Raw genomic sequence first — 7,930 nt, 5'->3', positions numbered from 1 at the left:
ATGGCCTATAGGGATTTTAGTAAACTTGTTCCTCTACCAAATCCAACTACAGTTCTTTATCCTTATTCCATAGAAGATATTGCATCTCTAGTCAAGTTCTCTTATAATCTTTCCTCTACTTTTAGTATAGCCGCTAGGGGCCGAGGCCATCATCACAGTGGACAGACCATGGCTCCTCATGGGGTTGTGGTGGAGATGAGATCGTTAAATGACTGCAGCCGTGGAAGTGGAATCAGGGTTACCAAGAATTCGATTTTAGGCTCCTATGCTGATGTTGGGAGTGAGCAGCTATGGGTTGATGTGCTGAAAACTATGGTCAAACATAGACTTATACTAGTGTCATGTACCTAACAGTTGGTGGTGTACTCTCTAATGGTGGAATCAACTTCCAAACCTTCCGCCGTGGTCCTCTAATCAGCAATGTTTATGAAATGGATGTTCTTACTGGTATAATATTTACCCTTATTGTCATTGTATGAATAGAATATATGTCTTAGGGCCCATAGGCCTGTAAAAATTATCAGAAATTTTGATGATCTTGATGCATGGAGGGGTCATGATCAAATGGTTGCATGCAATTAGTTTCAAGTGTGGGATAATTTCCACTTAAGAGACACTCCTATTAATTACTTGCATGCATCAGATATTTAGAGTTTGCTTTTCCCAATGAAGAGAGCATTTTGTTTGATTCGGGTAAAAGAGAACTTGTGACTTGTTCCAAAGACACAAACTCCGAGCTAGTTTTTGCGGTTCTAGGAGGTCTTGGGCAATTTGGGATTATAACAAGAGCAAGGATCATACTAGAACCCGCACCAAAACGAGTAAGTGAGAAGCAAATGAACCCAGAAGATATATGATTAATATATAACTAAAACTAGGCAAGAGCACTACCATTTATAAAAACCCTTTTCCATGTGTTCCTCATTTTAGTTTGGCCAATTTGCTTGTGGGTAAAGTGGATACACATGCTTTACAATGACTTCTTGACATTTTCCAGAGACTAAGAACATTTTGTGAGTGTTTAGCTAGGTTGGAAATTCCGGACAAAATTCCTAAGTTCCCCCTAAGTTGGCTTTCCAATTCCTCTTCGGACTACTTGACTTTGAAGACTGAGACTTTGCTAACAGACCAAGATATGTAGCCAAGTGTGTGGTGATTGAATGTGAATCAACCCAGTTTTTAATCTTTAAATGTGTTAGAAAGTTGGGAGAAATGGTTTTTGGTGCAAGGCTTTTATTTCCCTGTTTCTGGATCGATCCAGGTGTAGAAGCAAATCGATCCAACTAACTTGTTTTTAGATCAAATATCAGTCATTAGATTAAGGGCTTCTTTTTACATTTTAAAAAGCAATCTTCTCTCATTTTCTGGGTAGAGACTGTAGAAAACGTGGAGAGAGTTGCAGTCACTCCATGTGTTCTTCAATTTCTCATTTCTTTTCCTAATTAGGGGGTTTTTTATTACAAAGAAAAACCACTTCTCTTAATATTTTCCAAACTAGTTTTTAATGAATTTTCTTTAGCAATAAATGGGTTGATTCATTCCTTCATTCATATCTCAATCTCTCATTCTATTTAGGTTTGTTCAAAAACCCATTTTCTTCTTGTGTGGATTCAAGAAGAGACTGAGATTGAGCTTGGTACGAACTCCAAGTGTGCTCCGGAAGATGAAGGTGAGAAGTTGAAAGTGAAGGTACCAATCAAGTGGTCTGGGAAGGATTGGTTAGCTTGACCTAGGTAAAACCCTTGTGCTCAATTTTTATTCTTCATAGTGGAGTTTTTCAATCAGTGGTAGGCCCATGGTTTTTGATCTCTTAGGAGGTTTTCCACGTTAAAATCCGATGTTAATTGTCTATTTCTCTCACTCTACACTTTGATTTAATTTTTGTTTTTGATATCATTAATTACTTGGGCAAACATGTTGAATGGAAGAAATATGAGGTGATATAAGTGTGATGATCTATGGAATATCCTTAGTAATTTTTCTGCTCATTTTGGTTAATGATATCATGAAGTAAATTGATATGAGTTAAGGAGATAACTTACATGTGTATTGCATTTATAAATTGTTGAGAGAGTGTTGGTGCATTTTTTATTTTATTTTTTTGCTTGTGAATGTTATGCTTTGTTGAATAGTTGTTGGAAGAGAAGTTTCTTGACATTGAGAAAGTCTAAGGTTAGGCAATCTTTGTCGGGAGAATTTTTAAATTGTTATGCAACACCTATTCACCCTCTCTCCCCTTTAGGTGTAGTCCATTATTGAGATTCACCGTTTCATATTTGATTTCAATCAATGGACTAAACTATTTGGAAGGTTCAGTCTTCCTGCATAACTGTCCTCCTAATAACTAGAGATCCTCTTTCTCACCCTCTGACTACCCGAGAATATCTTCACTAATATCCAAGAAGGGCATCATCTACTACCTTGATGTATTCAAGTATTATGATGACCTTACAAGCCATACAGTTGATGAGGTACTTACATATATACTAAGTTAAGTATTGAGGCAATATATATGACTAATTTGTGAATTATTGTCTTTCTAGCTGCTCAAATGCTTGAATTTCCTTCCCCGTTTTGTTTTCAGAAAAGATGTCTCCTTTGTAGGTTTTCTAAACCGACTTCATAATGCAGAACAAGATCTTGAAGCAAAAGGACTGTGGGATGTTCCTCATCCATGGCTCGATATCTTTGTATCTCATACTTCAACTTAGGTGTTTTTAGGGACATTCTCCCCAAAATAAATGAGACCATTGGACCAATCCATGTCTACCCCATGATCCGGAACAAGTAAAAATTCTGAACTATCAAGTTTTCTTGTTTAATGTAGAAATAGATTACTGATAATAACTTTTCTCTCAAATCTAAATAACAAATGTGGTTAATTGAAATTTTTATATACATTGTAGGTGGGATGATAGGATGGTTGTAATTACACTAGATGAAGATATATTCTACACTATAGGATTGTTACATTCAAGTGGGGCCGATGATTGGAAACCCTTGGAGAATCAAAATAAAGAAATACTGCAGTTTTGTGATAAAGTTGGAATCAAGATTAAGTTGTACCTTTCCCGCTACACAACCAAGGAAGATTAGATGAAACATTTTGGTCCAAAATGGAAAACTTTTGAAAACAGGAAAGCTCAATTTGATCCAAAAATGATATTATCCCCGTACAACGAATTTTCAATTCCATTTAGGTTTTAAAACTAGATATTTGGCTTGAGGCTTTGAACAATGGAGGATTATACTTTTAGGTTAGATGGCTTGAAAATTGGCCCAACATTCTCATATCATTCACATTTAAGCCCAAAATCTAAATAAAGTGAGAAAAGAGTTTAAGGATATTATCCTTCAATAATCCCTAAATAAAAGCAATAATGTTTGTTTTGTTATAAAATATGATAATTTACTGCATTGTAAAACTTGTGGTTGATCACCATATTGATGCAATTATCTTCTTAAATCTCTATAAAACGAAGAGACCTACTAATGAAATAACATTCTACTTGTCTTTGAGTATTTATGTTTATTCTCGTTTCTTTTCTTCTTCTCATTATTTTATTTTATAACACGTTATCAGTATGACGCTTTGAGTATGTAAAAAAAGAAAAGAATGCTTGAAATAGAAAAATATAAGAATTCATGTATAAAATTTCTTATAAGGACATATGTAGCCTTATTTTCTTCAAATGAAATATAAAAAGTAGTATGTACTGTATTCTATTATTATAATTTTTATTTACTTCATCTCATAGATAGAAGTTATGTAAATCATATTTCATAAAATCAAGCCAAAAGCTTGTAATTATAGATATTTTAATTATCTAATAACTAGAAGTTATATAGAAAATTTTCATAATTAGAAGTTATGAAAATAATCTTTATTGACCATTGCTTTATATTCAGAAGCTATGTAAGTCATATTTTATATAATCAAGTCAACAGCTTGTAATCATTGGTAATTTAATTTTATAATAGCCAAAAGCTATATAGACAATTTTTCATAACCAGAAATTATAGAAACAATCTTTATTAACAATTATTTCATAGTCAAAAGCTATATACACAATTAATTAATTTTTTTTTTTTATAACTTCTAGTTATACAAAACAAAAGTGTCAATTAACAACTATGCAACTAGAAGATATGAAGACAATTTTTATTTTTGTTGTATAACCAAAAGTTATATCATAATATAATTGTCAATTGTTTAATGTTATTATTACATTACTTAAAATTTAATTATTCATGGCCTAAAGTTATGAAGAAAAAGTTAGTAAATTAATAATTATTAAAACTCATATAGTCAAAAGTTATATTAAAATATTTTATTATAAACTTATACTATATAGTCAGAAGCTATATAATTATTATTATTCATAACCTTAAGTTATGAAAATGAGAAAATTAATATTTTTTGTACTAATCAAAGGTTATGTCAAAGTTTTTAATATGTATTTTCTTATGACTAGAAGTTATAGAAAAAAAAATTGTTAATTAACAATTTTGTACAACATTATGAAATTCATGTGACCAAAAGTTATAATAAAATATATTATACACTGAAGCTATAATAACAAACATGAAGATAATATTTACATATTATCAAAAGTTTAATATTTTGTATATCAATTTATGCAAATAAATAAGTGCTTGATAATTTTTTATAAACTCCTATTATTAGAAGTTATACCGTCATTTTTTATATATATAGATTTGGAATTTTGGATTACATGAAAGTATGTTATTTACACTTAATATTCTTTTGTTAGAGGTGATATTTTGGAATATTTTATAGTCTAATTGTTTAACAAATAATAATCTTTTGATATGATATGATAATTGAGATTAATTTTAATCTATATTTTGCAATATCTAAAGTAAAATATGTTTGTTATTCATATAGAAAGTTGAGATTTTTGGATAACATATGTACTTATATCTTGAAAATTTTAAATAACATATTTTTATTTAGTTGTATATGATTTCAATTGTTAATGTTCGAAAAAACAAGTATAAGAATTCCTCTCATACCAAAGAGGTTTGGATTTGTTGAGAATTTAATACTGAAATTAAGTGTTAAAAATATTGGAAATTATATGAGAAAATTATTTTTCTAATAAATCATTATTATGATGCAATTTTTCTTTTATATGGATCTTGTTTATAAAAATATGGACATAAATATCATATTTATATGGAAAGACTTTAAAATCTAGTCTTCTTTTAGATACATATTACCATATTTATTTTTCCTTACTTGAATTTAGAAGATATTTATTTAAATATGAAAAGATTTTATTTTGAATATTATAATATTAAGAATATGCATTACTCTAGTATATCTTAGAAAATATATGTAACATTTCATAAGATTTTGTACATAAATATCTATGTTAATATATTTTATAATTCTTGAAAATTTGATGTTAATACAATAATATTATTTTGATTTTATGACATGAATGTAAGGATATATTTTAAATTTGGTATGCATATTTTAATATCATGCTTGATGAAAAATAAAAATTTTGTTTTAATATATTTGTAATATATGGAAACTCGTACAAATATGTATAAATTATATATTTGATTTATGATTTAATTTTCTAAAGACATTTTTGAAATTTTTGATTACATAATTTGTTTTGGATACATGTGAAATATATGACTCGTTCATATGATTAATAATTTGATTTTATATGTCAATTTTCTTTAAGACATTTTTTTTTATGATTGGAAACTTTTGATGTTATATAAAATAATATATTATTACATGTTGCCACATGGTATTTTTACTAATGCAATAATTTCATTATCCAAAAATAATTTTGAAATTACAATATTTTCAACTATTGTTTTCAAAATATTTTGTTATACCTTTGCACAAATATTTAGATAGATTTGTTATGTTTTGATTAAAGTTTTGAGACATGGAAAAATGGCAAGATGCTTTAAATCATGATATGTTCTCTAGAAATTTTGATCTAAGAATTAATTTTTGCATATTGATTTAGATCATAATAACATTTGAATAAAAATTATCTATCTATCATTACAATTAGTTCGATTATTCATGAAATACTTCTTAATTATTTCATGCATAAATTGCTCCACACTTATGAAATCAAATATGTGAGATATTTAAGAAATATATAACTCTAAATTATATTTTCCATATTTGTTTGGTTGTGTTATATATGTTCTCATTACTTTTATACCACTTATTAAGTTGGTTTCTAATTGTTAAGACATTGAATCTTGTTTGTATGTTGGCAATTTTGTTCCTTTTACTGTTTGGCCCTAAAAGTCCTTTTAGATAATAACTAGCTCTCCATTGAAGATCAAGGGTTATTGTTCATCCAATTGGGAAATCACAAGTACGTCTAAAAAGGTTTTGCTTATGGCAAGTTAAGCATTTATGAAGTATAAAGAAGAACAATATTTTTTAAATAAACAAAATTTGATTTTTTGTAAAAGTTTAATGAAATAGGGAATGCTCGAGCGAGAAATAGACTCAAGAGTTAGGACCACTCAAGCAGTGGTTGAGTGCACTCGAGTGCTCATATATTTATTGCCAAAAATTAGAAAACCTTTTTTAGAATTTTACACAAATTGGATCTGGAAACCTATTCATATGGAACTTCTTTGAGTTATTTGCCTATAAATACCTCATTATAACCCTCTTAGGGTAAGAGATTAGCGAGATTTCAAAAGAGCCTCCTAAAAAGAAAGTCTAACAAGCCACACCATTCTCAATCTCTCATCAAAGGATTCAAGCTTTGAATCTTAGGTTGGAGACCTTCATCTCTTCAATAAGATTGAAAAATATTCATTAGAGCAATCGAAAGTTACTACGTCGCGAATGTGGATCAAGTTGTAGGTATTAAATAGTAAGTCTTTAGGGTAAAGTAGTTAAGTAAATCTATGTAACTTGATCTCATATAGTGGATTTAGATCACCGATCTTAGACCTCATGGTTTTTTATCTCCACAATTATTTTGGAGACTTTCCACATAAAAATCCTTGTGCCTCATTACATATCTTTTATTATCTTGATTGCATTGCCTATTATTAAATGAATTGATAACCCCTAACTTCTCACAAGGAAAAAGTTAGTTCTAATATACAAATAATTTTTAAAATTTTTAATTTCACCCATTCGCCTCTCATCTAGGTGTCACCCTACTAGACCTCTAGGTTTTTTCAATTGGTATCAGAGTGAGATAAAAAATCAATTTTTTAATCCCATTGATTAAAAATCAAATTTTTATTGATCATATAGATAAAAATTGAATTTTTATTGATCTTTTAAGTCCAATGTGGAACAATGAAAACTAGGGCTCCTTTAAATAGTCCACCTTACTTTGATGGGAGTAACTATCCCTACAACAAAGCCCAAATGAAGTTTTTTCTTAAAATGCAGGGTGAACATGTATGGAATTTAGTGGAATATGGTTGGGGACCCCCATTGGTGTCCATGGAAGATTAGCTAGAGAATTAAAACTAAAATAAGATTGGGACTAAGCCGACAATGAAAGAAATGAAGCCATACTAAGGCTTTATTCAGTATCTTTAATGAAGTTTGTCCAAATGAGTTTCTTAGGATAGCAAACTATACTTGTGCTAAGGAAGCATAGGACATTCTTCAAGTCACTCATAAAGTTAAATTTGTTGTTAAAGTTTCTAAATTGCATATGTTTAGTACTAAGTTTAAGAATTTCATGAAAATCAAAACTTTTCTTCTTTTTATTCTGAATTGAGTGATATAATTGAGTGATATAGTTAATTCTTCTTTTAACCTTAGAGAACCTATTCTAGATTCAAAGATTGTAAGAAAAATTTTAAGATCTCTGGATTCCAGAGAGATTTAGACATAAGGTTATTGTCGTAGAGGGGAGCAAGGACATTGATTAGATGAGACTTA

At 29.3% G+C, this 7,930-nt stretch overlaps 1 pseudogene; it reads left to right on the top strand.

Moving 5' to 3' along the window:
- Positions 1-3,207, top strand: LOC117918138 (annotated as a pseudogene).
- Positions 3,208-7,930: the final 4,723 nt, after the last annotated feature.

Source organism: Vitis riparia, chromosome 7 (genome assembly GCF_004353265.1).
Source record: "Vitis riparia cultivar Riparia Gloire de Montpellier isolate 1030 chromosome 7, EGFV_Vit.rip_1.0, whole genome shotgun sequence".
NCBI lineage: Eukaryota > Viridiplantae > Streptophyta > Magnoliopsida > Vitales > Vitaceae > Vitis > Vitis riparia.
The sequence above is the reverse complement of the archived record's forward strand: the minus strand, read 5'-3'. Positions and strand labels throughout refer to the sequence as shown.